We start from the raw sequence: 13,263 nt of genomic DNA on the forward strand, positions 1-13,263 counted from the left end.
CTGAGCACCTCCCAAGCATCACTGTATTTATCTTTCCATCAGCCCTGGATGGGGTGGGGGAAGTGCTGGCCCCTCATTTTATAGATGAGGGTGCAGCGAGGTCAGGCGACCTGCTCAGGGTCACACAGAGAATCTACAGCAGCAGAGGCAGGATCTGAACCCAGCTCTCCTGAGGCCCAGACCAGTGCCATCCTTCCCATTGGAATTGGTCCAGTGTGGGAACAAAGTAACTCCACCAAAGATTCAGTGGACCAATTTTTTCTCTCTGTTCCACCTGTGGAACCCCATTATATTTGTCGCTGGGAGCAGTACTGGGTCACTTTTTGCAGAACCCAGACTGAATGTCCCCTCCATAATCCTCTCTTTAATGAGGAGAGGAGGAAGCGCACTCTCAAGCAGGATCGATGTCCATTGGGAACAGCAGGGGTGAGGCCCAAGACTGATGACCATTGAGACTGACCCCTGTTCTTTCCCTAGGTGAGGCTCCTTTCTGGTCATGCCCAAGAGACGCCACCGGAGTATCCAGCATTTCTCCCCGGCTCTGAACATAGACGCACGAGGCAACTCAAGAAGAGAGGGTTTGATCCTGCACCCTTTACTCACCTGAGAAATCCCATTGGCTTCAAAGAATTTGCCATGTGGAGTAAGGACTACTTGTGTCAGCAAGGCCTGACGAGTCAGTCTCTTAGGCTTAGATCTTCAGAAGGTATTTAGGCACCTGATACTCAAAATCAATAGGAATTAGGCACCTCAATACCTATGAGGATCTTGAGCTTAGGGCTCAATCATCCTAAGTGTGGCAATCTGCCTTCCAGCTTCCCCTTGCTCCAAGGGGGAAGTACCCTGCCCCAGGTCTGTATGCAGTGCAGGACACTGGCCCTGGCACGTTGGTGTAGCGACACTATCCAGCATGTTGGGGGCATGGAGCCAAGGCTCCATCCACTCCTTGCCACATCCCACCCAGTCCCTGGGGGACCACGGACATATCAGCTCCATGCAGGCTGCTCTCCTGGGAGCACTGCACCAGCATCAGCTGGGTGTCCAGCCCAAGGAAGTCAGAGCGTCCTCTGACTCCTTGACCCCCTTGTGCAGCCGCAGGCTGGCTGTCCCTGGGAGATGAACTGAATGGGGAAAAGGGCACCGAAAGGGTGCCGTGAATAGTGACTGAGGATATTTGACAGAACTGGGAACCCAGACAAAAATTTCCCCGTGTAAACCTCAGCGCTCAGCCTTGTGCAGGTGTCTGGCCCTTTGATTGGACCTTGGGAGGGAAATGTAAACAGAGCTGGAGCGAGTCGCGGGTGGTTTTCTTTTTTTTTTTTTCTGCTCCTGATGCTTTCTGTGAATTAGAAATGGTTTTAAAATCCAAATGAGGCCAGAGAGAGTGTGAAGGAGGGCACCGCCATCAACACAGCTGACATCATGATATTTAAATCTAGGCCCCAGGGCACAGGGGAGGGGGTAGGATGGGGAAAGAGGGAGAGGAAGAAAAATACAGGGAGGCAGAGCCCGGAGGTGTTGGCTTGTGTGAGAATGTGCAAGTACAGACCTGTCCCTGCCTGCCAAAGCCTCTGCAAGTGTGAAGACGCCTCTGTATGTAGAGCAGACACAAGAGCTAGATTCATCCCTGCACAGATGCCAAGGCAGACAGAGAGGAGGCATCTTGGGCCTCTGCCCTAAGCTATATTGCTGCACCAATGGCCCCGGCTGCATCTCCTCCTGCCCCAGTCCTGCCTCTGTCTTCCCCAGACTGCCCACTGCTCTCACAGCTGCCGTAGCAGCAGTGCAGAACTGGTGCCTGGGCATGGGGTCACCCTGTTCTGGGGGCGTTCCCAGTAGAGGGGGCCTTCCCCCTCCCTGTGTAGCCCCTTTGCACCACCCTAGCTGCATGTAGGAGCAGCAGGGACACAATGAATAGGTCCCGCACTGTCTACTTGCTGGGCACGTATCAGTAAGGGCGTGAGTCTTTAGCTGGGGTCTCCGCCGAGCCCTTTCCCTCCCCTCCCCAGCTCAGAGCAATCTTCTGAGCTCCGACTCTGCAATTTGCAAATAGAGTTCAACGTGGTCCACATTATTTTTAATTATATTTTACTTTAAAAGGCCATTAATTACAAAGATTTCCCAGAAGAGACCTTAAAAAAAAACCTTCCACATCAAGGGCTGTCTCAGCGAGCCTGAAAAATGAATAATTATCGAGCAGTATTCAAACAGCCAGAGCTGGTGCTTGAGCAAAAACTGGGGCTGATAAAGATGAACAGCACTTACCAGCAGCGGCTGGAGAGACACTGCCTGGGGTGCTGGGTGCTTCGTTCCTTTGAGACAAGGGAATGCACCTGGGCCCCGGTTCAGCAAAGCAATTACACATGTGCTGAACTCCCGTTGATTTCAATGGGACTTAATGCTGAATGGGGATAGACTTAAACACATGGTTACTGTTAAACATGTGCCCAAGCTCTTTGCTAATTGATGCCCTAGTGATAAGAGTTTGGGGTCTGGGAATCAGAACATCTAAGTCCAAATTCACCCCTAAATCCTTGGAGCTACCCCCGGGAGGAATAAGGTTTCTAGATACTATTCCTACCTCTACTACTGACTTGCAATAAAACTTTAGACAAATCACTTAACAGTTTCCCTATCTGTACAATGGGCATAATAATTCCTCCGGCACGGGGGCTTCATGAAAGTGCTCTGGGGTCCTCATATAAAGACGCCAGAGGAGGGCACAAGATTGGTATTTTTAGTTCTCCAGAGACCATTTTCCTCCCTCTTCCAGAATCTCTTCCCTATTTCTAGGTAGGGGAGCTGGAGAATACGTCTCTGTTGTATTAACCAGTCTGGAGCCGAGCCCTCTGTTCTCACGGACTCACTAATGTCAGCTCCGTACTGCTTCATCACATTTCTGTGAATTCCTACGAGACAGACTTGAGCTTCGCCAGCGGCGCTTCCTTTCTCTTTCTAGATGTGATCCTTCTCCTATGGAAGTTCCCCACTCGTCTCCTCCCGCACCCCACCGTCCCCTCTTCCCTCACTGTCCCCCATCACCCGGTCTGGCTGCATTTGTGGGTCCTCTGGCCCTGGCTGCAGCTTGGAGTTCCTCGAGAGGGTATGAATAGTTACCTCTTATCTACCAATATCCCTTATTAGTGACATGCACTCACTTAACATTCATTTATTTTAATACCATTCAGCTCATTAATTTTAAGTGAGAGAACTGGAGGGTGAAATCTGCTGCTTAGTCACCAGGAAAGGACACTGTTAAGGCCCTTGCTCTCTTTGCTTTACAATCACACCTGAGCTGTAACAGCAGGCCACCCCCCAAACCCCAATCTAGGGCCAGGTTCCCCCTGTCTCTTGCCACTGACACTGGCACCAAATGGGTGTAAGAACACAACCATTCTGCTTGGGCAGCATCATGCACCCACTTTGCTCAGGGGGAACCAAACCCACAGCTTCATCCAGTCCTGGGCAATTAACCCCTTCTCCTTTGTGCCTAGGATGTGCCATATGGGACTGGAGTGGTGGTCCATCCAGCCTGATAGTGACTAGCACTTGATGGAAAGTGACAAATCTCCAGAGTGCAACTGGCAAATTGCCCAGTGCTGTACATAGGGAAGGTGGGTTCTTTGGACCCTTTGTCTTTCTTTTCCTGTGCCGTTTCTCTTCCTCCTCCTGAGAGGACTCTCCCTCCCCGCAGTGGTGCAGGCTTTCCTGTCATCTCCTCTTTCTGTCTCACCGCAGAGCAAGGCCCTGCCCAGGGCCAGCAGGGAGAGGGTTAATATCTTCTTTGCCAGTGGAAGAAAGGCTGCACCTGTAGGGGGATTGCCAGGGCAGCAGGGCTCAGCTGCGGCAAATGAAGAGATTCCCCAGCTGGCTATGAGAACCAGACCCTCCCGAGTGGACGGTGGAAAAGCCCTTCTGGATTACATAGAGCTGCACTAGTGGACGAACTTCTTTTAGAAGCCAGGTTGAATAGAGTGTTTTTGGCTGGACTCAGAAAAACCCAGGTGCAAGAAATCATCTGGATGCCTAGCCCCATGGATGGTACCTCTCTGCTCCCCAGTTGTGGCCCAACAGACATAGAATATCAGGGTTGGAAGGGACCTTGGGAGGTTATCTAGTCCAACCCCCTGCTCAAAGCAGGACCAATCCCCAGACAGATTTTTGCCCCAGACTCCTAAATGGCCCCCCCTCAAGGATTGAGCTCACAACCTGGGGTTTAGCAGGCCAATGCTCAAACCACTGAGCTATCTCTCCCCCACAGATACCCTCATCTCTGCTATTGCTCTCTCTTTGTGCTAGGTCTTCCTGCTGACCATTCTCATCTTCCTTCCTCTTTGTGTCCTACCTACCTGCATTTCCACCGCTAGCCTCCCGCTTGTCCCTTCAGGAAACCACCCAGCTCTCCCCACTGTTAAGAAGCTTGAAGCTCCGTGGCTAGTCCCTGAGCAAGGTGCTTCTCTGTTAGGATTCCACAAAGGAGCAAGACCCAGTACCGGATGGCTTCTGCAAGAAGTGTTGCTGCAGGTCTGCAGGAGAGTGTATCGTGTAGCTGAACGGTCCAATGTGCCGAGGGTATTCAGGTAGGCCCCTGGTCCTAGATTGTGTAGATGTGTCCAAAGGTTGGTGGATTTCTTGTTTGCTGGGATTGGGGAGTGGGAGTGGAATGATATTCCTGGACACAGCACCTTCCTGGGATGAGAGGGAATTTAACCACCTCAGCCTGACATGGCAGGGCTGCGGGGTGAATTGTCATGGATATACTACTGTATAACTCTGCACTGTTCTTTCCTTGCAAAGCTAGGTGTGCTAAGAAAATAGAGAATTGGGCCATCAAACCCAGATGCTCCCCCTGCAGCTTCGGAGAAGTTTGGATCTGAACTTTGAGGCTCATGTCCATCTCAGTAATGGGGCAAACTGGGACCCAGTTCCAAACAACCCCAAACTAGTGGGGAGGGAGGGCGTTAGGAATCAGATCTACTCTAGGTCTGAGCTTTGTGGTGTGGGCTCACGCTCTAATGAAAACCCCAAATCCTCCCCTGGAAGTGTAGATGGTGATCACAGCTGATGCTTGTGGTGAGGCTTCGCTGTCACAGGCAGACGTGGTTTCCGTGGTCCCAGGGGTCATGTCAGCTCTTCTGCCAGCATCTCTGCTGCATTGCTCTGCGATCACCACGGCGAGGCGTGGCCGTTATGGAGGCGCTCTTGCCCTATGAACTAGGGTTATGAAACTGCTCTTTGGTGGCATTGCAGAAGGGGGCTCCTTCGTTTGTCTTGTAGCGCAGCCTGGCACTGCTCCGAGACACCCCAGTTGCTTGTGTCAAGCTCTGTCAGCTCACTGTAACACAGCTGGAGTATCCAGGGCTCCTGCAACGAGCTCGTTTCTCTCTTGTCTCTTCCTGTCAGAGCGGATTTGAAGATTCATTTATAGAGGGAGCTGGTCATAGAAGTGTTGCTGGCGCTCTGCTTTTTCGCAGACTGCAAACTAGCTGCAGCATCTGTGTTACATGGGAACCAGATTAAACGCTACAGTCTGACGGGGTAGGAGAGAAAGACTTTGGAAACTGGAATGTCCACTGACTGGAATCCTTGGACAAGGAGGAAAAGGCAAGAGATGCAGCCTTCAGGGTTTAGAAGGCTCTTGAGTCAGGCCCAGGAAGCGCGAGGAGTGGCTTGAGGGTTACAGATGCATTTGGCTCCAGTGGGCTCCCTGGATATAATGGAGCTTTCTGGAAGTGACTCCCACAGATGTAAACAGTCGCTGATGGCGCAGGTTATATGTGGGGGGGGGACAGGTGGGAAGCATAGTTCAGAAATACTTCTAGGCTCATCTCTCCTAGTATAAGCAGAGCCAAATGCACCCAGTCTGTGCCTCTAAACCCACATCAGAACACTGTCAATGGCCCCTCTCCTCCTTGACTCCAGTTCACAGATCTGAGCACAAGCCAATCCCGGAGAGCTTGAGGTCCAGATGTGGAGGTAGGCTTTCTGGGGCAGGGAATGCCTTTTTGTTCTGTGTTTGTCCAGCACCTACCACAACGGGGCTCTGGTTCGTGACTGGGCTCCTAGGGGCTGCCACAATGCACATAATAAACAACAGTAATAAAAATGGACCCAGATCTAAGCTGTGCATCGGGAACTCTCCTCTGTTATAGAGCCACTGCAGACATGAGCCGGAAGAGAAGCTGAGGACAAAACCCTTCTCCCTAATAATTTGCAAATAATTCAAACAGGACTATCTCTCCAACAAGCAGCAGGTCAGTAGGTTGGGTTTAAATCGGATGTATCTGAAATGTGCTGCCTTCTTGAAAGTTGTGCTGTGTTTTTGCACCAGCACTCTCTCATTCTTCAGCAGTAATACAGAAAGCTATATCTTACTTATGTAGCACCTTTCCCCTGGTACTGAAATGCAGCCACCTCTGGTGTGAAGCATGACAGCTGTTTAACAGTATACAGCAACAGTTTAGGAGTGGAAGGGATACTATAGTCAACTGAAGCTGCAAAGAGAATTTACATATTAGGGTGTAATTACCTGAGTTAGCCGGACATAAGGTCAAACAATAAGTGCCACAGGTTCTCTAATTAACATGGCAAAACATCCACTGAGGTGTTGTCTTCAACCCCTGTTAACTTATTGAGGAAGAGGGAGTAAGAAGTGTCCCCAGCACCTTGCAAGGGACACAGGATCAAGCCTCTAGTCTGCAAAATAGCAGGAGTAACCATCTCATAAACCTAAACAAAAATTGGCCATCTGGCTAATCTCTTCTCAAATGACTTGTTCTTATTTACGTTTCTAGGCGTGCCACTCATGCTTTGCAAGCTGGCATAGGGGCTGGAACTAGGGGTGCTGGGGGTGTTGCCACACCCCTTGGCTTGAAGTGGTTTCCATTATATACAGGGTTTACAGTTTGGTTCAATGGCTCTCAGCACCCCCAAAATTGTTCCAGCGCCCAGGGCCGGTGCAACCCGTTATTGTCAGTCGGTCGCCTAGGGCGCTAGCATTTTGGGGGCGGCATTTCGGGTTCTTCGGCGGCGGCTGGATCTTCGGCTGCCCCGGTCATCATCGGCATTTAGGCAGAGGGAGCTGGGGCAGGGGGGCGCGGGGAGGGCCGCCTGCAGCAAGTAAGGGGGGGGCGGCACGCAGGGGAACCACTCCCCGCCCCAGCTCACCTCTGCTCCGCCTCCTCCCCTGAGCACGCCACCCCGCTGTGCTTCTCTCCCTCCCAGGCGTGCAGTGCCAAACAGCTGATTGGCGCCGCAAGCCTGGGAGGTGGGAGAAGTGGAGCAGCGACGGCGTGCTCGGGGAGGAGGCGGAGCAGAGGTGAGCTGGGGCGCGGAGCTGCCGCACGGCTCCCTGGGCCGAGGGAGCTGCGCAGGGGGTGGCGCCTCAGGGCAGAGGGGGGGAGCTGTCACAGGGGGGGCCTTAGGGCAGAAAGCTGCCACAGGGCTCGGGGAGGGGAGGGGCGCAAGGTGGAAGTTCCTGCAGGCTGGGCTGTGTCTGAGGACCCAAAGGCTTTTCAGAACATCTCGCTGTGCATATGTATTTGCTGAGATGTAAGATTTCCCTCTTGGAATGGATGGGAGTTCTAACAGCCACAGAGAGATGTCTTGCTCGCTAATGTGCTCTTGACTCCTGTTGGGGTGGGTGGTAGTTAGGATTTGGCCCATACAAAATAAACCAGAATTCTTCTTTTAAAGAGACGGGCTTTCTTTTCGTAAATCTTTTGGAGACGTCAGCAGCCTTGAAGGGAAACGAGGTCTTATTTAAGGGGATAAACCAAAGACTATATATTTCAAGATGAATCACACTCTACCCAAACACCTCCGGTTCCTGGAATCGAACCAGGGGCCAGTCCACCTTCTCAGTGAGAGAATCCTAGTCGGGATGTTCAGAAGTGGGTGTGCGACTTGAGACACCTTAAGGAGGTCTGGTGTTCAAAAGGCGGGTGATCAGCGCTTCCTGGAAATCAGGGTCCTTTAAGATATCTCAAATTGAGGTCACTAGTTGCTCCTGAAAATCTGGGCTATAGACTAATGCCAAGCAAACGTCCCCTCTGGCTAATGAGCATTTGCACTCTGCACCATAGACTACATAGGCAGCAGACTTCCCCTCTACAGAGTTAGTGGTTGTGATCCATCCAGAGTGTTTTCTTTCTCCAGCTACTTATCTAGCTCTTCATTTAAAAAATGATTGAGGTACAATAAAAATATTCGTTCAAGAGAGCAAATGATTTAACCCCACTTGCTGCCCTTGGGAGTTAGTTCCATCAAACAATTGCTGTTACTTCTCCTAGGCCTTTCATGGCAGCCTCCCAGAATACTTCCCACAAAGAAACACCCAGGGAATGCTTAAGGTTAAGAAAATGCAGCATTAAATCATGGAGCCCTGTCAGACAGGGGCCTCGGAGCGCTAGATCTGAACGTTGTGGCTAAGACACTCACACAGGCTGCGTGTATGGTGCCGGTGCTATCATATGTGTTTAGGAGGTGAGGGAGGAGAATGAGCCCCTTTCCAAAGAAGTGATGAGCTCTGTTCTGAAGGGGCTGTTGTTTGGCTGGGCCTATCTGCGTGCAGGGAGATGCCTGCCATCATATGCACTGCATAGAACATGGGCGTCTAGCCTGGTGATTTTCAAAGAGGATTATTAGCATAGTGTTCTAAGAGAATGTGCTAATAAGTTATTAGTCATGTGCTCCTTAAGTGGTAGACATTAGCATATGTAAATGCCCTGGAGCCTAGTGCTGCAAGCCTTATGTTCCCTCCAGCTTGCTGGCATTCTTACTGGCTATGTTGATACAGTACCATGTAATTGTTTGCCCACGTTACCTGTCCCAAATTGCTCACGGACTAAGACCCTTCATAACAATGGCAGATGAATAATAGAGATGGGGAATGGACGGACAAGTATGACATTACTGAGTTGATGGCATGGCTGGTTTGGGTAGTTATTCCTGCTGCCTGGGGCTGTATTTGGTCTCTCCCAGGGCAGGGTCATGGAAAAGGGGATGAGGATGCAGGAAGGGAAAATGGGAAGGGTGGTCCAGTGGGACTTGAGATGTGGGTTCAATTCCCTGTTCTGCCTGTGTGACTTTGGGCGAGTTACTTAGTCTCTCTGTCTTAGCTCTTACAATAGGGATAATAGTACTTTTCCGTGTGGATAGATGGCAAAGCGCTCCGGTACTGTGATAATGGGGGCTTGACTGATGGAGTGGGGCACGCTAAAGAGAGAGGAGCGGCGTGATGGAGGGAATGGGGTAGAGAGAGGAGAGGAGTGATGGAGGGAATGGGGTCGGGTGGCAGGGAGATCAAAGGCTGTGAGTGGCATAAGCATTAGTCTGAAGATGGAGGGGATCGGATCCTCTCTCTCCACAACACTTTCCTGTGCAGTCAGCTACCTTTAAGGTAGATGTCAGGTCTCAGGTCAGGTGACTAGCACCAGGAAAGACAGTCCAGTTCCTTGTCAGCACTCCCGAGTGTCACACCTTTAGTACAACCAGGAGCATCTATGTGAAGCAAAAGCAATTCTGATCTCCGTGGCATTTACTCGGTGCATTGTTCTGAGAACAAGGCCAGTTTGTCTGCGTCAAATAGCTCCTTAATAATATAGCGGAATTTGAATAAGTGGTGATGAGAGTCCTGTTCTTGCGGACAAAGTGTGACATTTTAAATGAAATTGCATCTTCTTCTCATTTTTAAGGCATGAAATGAACTTCATATCTTGATGCAATTTATCATTCAGCAGCTGAGCCAGATGCCTATATGGGTTCAATCTATAGCTCCTGAGATGATAGAAATATTAGCCTGGCTTATTAAAATCACCCACAGCTATCGCAGCTGTGTGTCAACAGGAAACAAACAAATAGTGACTAGTTCTCATAGGAATGGAGTCTTTCTGTTAACGTGTGGTCAATATGACCGTTGCTAGAATAGTTACAGATGTCGATTTTTTTTTTTTTTTTTTTGCCATTACAAGCTAGTGCAGCTCCTGGGTATCTGATTCCAAATCCAATCACAGAACCAGAATAGGCTTTGTTAAATATCGGTTCATCTAAAGCTTCCCAGTGAACATGAAACACGGCTCACGCAATTTTTCTTCTGAAACCTACATTTGTGCAATAATAACTTATGTTTATTCAGCGACTTTCATCCATAAGAAGCCCAAAAGGTTTAACAAATAGCATCTTCCCTGCTGAAATGCAGCCACCTCTGGGTTGGAGAGCAGCTGGACAATAGGCACCCAGAACTAAACAGAAAGGTGCAGTGAAAGGGAGACATTGGCCAAGGGAACATGAACGAACAACCTGCTCTTATCTCAAGAGGCAGCATGGCCTCCTGGGTGTTGGGGGATGTGGACTCTATTTCTGGCGCTGTCACTAACTTGCTGACTAATGGTGGCTAAGCCACTTCACCCCTCTCTGCCTTTGTTTCTCTTCCTGCACTTAGTCTGTGTAGGTTGCAAGCGCTTTGAGGCACAGCCGGTCTCTTGCTATGTGTGAAGAAATCCATGAGCCTTGCGATGTCTATGCTGAGATTGAGAGCTCACTCAACCTCCCTGCCCCACCATATAGACCCCATTAAGTAGGTGCAAGTTATACTGAGATGTACATGCATATTTTTATCCATGGTGAGAATGTCCTGTAGCGAGCTCTGTGCACATCATGCACAGTTCTTGGTTTTGTACTTGTGTGCAGCTCCTAGCACAAAAGAGTTGGTGCAGTGAAGGGAGTGGATTTCGGTGTAAATAAACTCTGCAGGCTCATGGCCCCTTCTCTTAATTCAAGCTTTGACCAGTTTCACCTTTGTAGGTGAGGCTTGCTTGTTACATTAACACCTACATGCCTCAACCAAGATCAGGGCCCTGTTGAGCTTACAGTGGGTAGGAGGGCAGGTGAAGTGACTTGCTTAAATAGAGTGGTAGAGACAGGAAGAGAATCCAGATCTGCTGTGTCCTAGTCCATTGCTTTACCTATGGGACCATGCTGTGTCTATAGGGCTTGTATGGCATCTCGTCACTTGGTTAATTTCAGATGTTGCAACACCTGGCTTCCTCTTCCTCCTCTAAAGAGCAGAGACCTAGTTTCTCTAGCCGCTCTGAATGGCTCAGATGCTCCAGTCCCTGTATCATCTGGGTTGCCCCCTCCTCACTCCCATTTCCATCTTTACAATATCCTTGTTATAATTAGGTGGCCAGAACTGTGCAGGGGAGACAAATGTGGCCTCATTAATTTCTTGTGCCGTATTGAAATGATGTCCTCTCATTTACATCTGAAATCTCCTTAATATGCATCTCCAAGTGCTGATACTTTCTGCTGCTGCTGCTAAGGAAAGCATTTGCTGCATTTCAGGATTTGAGCCACAATTCCTCCTACACCCTCCCCCGACTCAGCGTCTTGTGGTATATGGCTCCTGGAGCTGCACCCCTTTTCTTGTTTGAAAAAAATAAATCGCTGGATTGTCCCAGGAACAGCGAGAGACCTCCTGTATGTGCAACTTCCCCCATTCCACGAGAGAAAGGGGGATGCAGGGCTGCCTAGGTAACAGATTGGGAAGGTGTCCTTAAAAGCAAAATTTTCCAATTCCCACAAGGAATGTAATTTGACAAAATGTACAAATTAAATGCAATGAATCAATTGTAATTAAAATGGAGGCAGCGTGTAATCTGGTAACCCACTTAAAGGCTCAGAACCTCATCTCCTAAAAGTGTTGGTTGAAATGGATTTGGAGCAAACCATGACACACAAAGGTCCTCATTATCAATATACAAAGAGAGTCAGATCAAAAGCATCTGTGTCCCATCTATCCATACAGAGCATGGAGAATCACTTGATCTAACATTGCACCTTGCACATGTAAATATATTTTGTGGACCTTTCTGTAAATGACATTATTAGTATAAAGACCTAGAACAGTGCTATTGGAATAGCATTCTCTGGGGAGCAGTCAAGGCAGAGAGCCAGGGTTGTGTTAGCAGTAACACAAATCCAGATCTTCCACTATTCAAGGAATTTGGTGTTTGCGGGGTGACTGGAGTGTGGTCCAGTGGAGAGGGCACTGGGAGACCTGGCTTCTGTTCCTGGCTTTGCCACTGACCTGCTCTGTGACCTTGGGCCAGTCACCTCTGTATCTGTTTTCCCCTCCCACCCTTTCTGTTGGGAATGTAAGCTCTTCCGGGCAGGGGCCATCTCTGTGCAGAGCCTAGCATTACAGAGCCCTGATCTCAACTAGGGGTCTCTGGGCGCTGTGAGGAATAATGGGGAGTGGTCTTCATATCTCCTCAGACACTGCACCTTTGCTATTTAACAGGCACAGAGAGTTTTGAGCCAACAATGAAATTGGAGGGGCATGAGTGGCTTTTCTCTCCCCCTAGCTTTATGCAATGGGATGGCACATAGTGTGCATTAGAGCTGGGGTGGCCAGACTTACCCTCCAAGCCAAATACGACAATCTTCAGAAGTTTGAGAGCTGGGGCGCACTTTCAGCCCCATGGGAGGCGCCTGCCAGGGCTTGGGGCTTCAGGCCTACTCCTGCTGAAGCCCCAAGCCCCAGAAGGTGCACCCTGTGGGCAGAAGCCCCTACCCCACCACCCCACTACAAGGCAGAGATCCCGAGCTCCCCTGCCAGTCTGGTAGGTGGAGAATGGGAAGGGCATGGGGGGCTCTGCTGCTGTGGGTTTTAAAACCAAGCCTCATTCTTCTGATTCGCCAGACTGGGCCATTGGTGAGTGACACTTGTTACCGTCTGACAGCTGTCCAGTGGCCTGTGTGGAAGGGATTTAGCAATCCATTTCTTAGCAGGTAGGCATCCCCATCACAACCCCCATAGTGTGATTGGTACTCACTGGTGGCATCACAAGGCTCAGTAGAGAGGCCAAAGAGTGACTGACTTTCTTTCACCCCCTTGAGGTGCTCTCTGCAGATCAGACCTAGACACCCTGGCAAATAGGGTAGCAGAAGCACACACTGCTGCTGCATGTGCTGTGTCTGTTGTGTGGATAAGGGACTCCAGTCTGGTATTTCGCACCAGGATTGTAACCCAGGAATGTAGTGTATTACCAGCCAGCTCCCACCCACCCATCTCTGAGAACACCTTCTTCAGGACCTGATCAGCAAAGACAGCCCCACCTACCCTCCTTCCCAATCCAGTATAGCTGGTGGGGGAGAAATGGCCTTCAGTTGGGGCAGGAGGGTCTCTCAAATAGTCCCAGATGGGGTTGGTCCCCTAAACTGTCCCAGATGTGGGAAAGGATCCAGGTTTCCATCCTATAT

This window comes from Chrysemys picta, chromosome 12, assembly GCF_011386835.1.
Source record: "Chrysemys picta bellii isolate R12L10 chromosome 12, ASM1138683v2, whole genome shotgun sequence".
Taxonomy (NCBI): domain Eukaryota; kingdom Metazoa; phylum Chordata; order Testudines; family Emydidae; genus Chrysemys; species Chrysemys picta.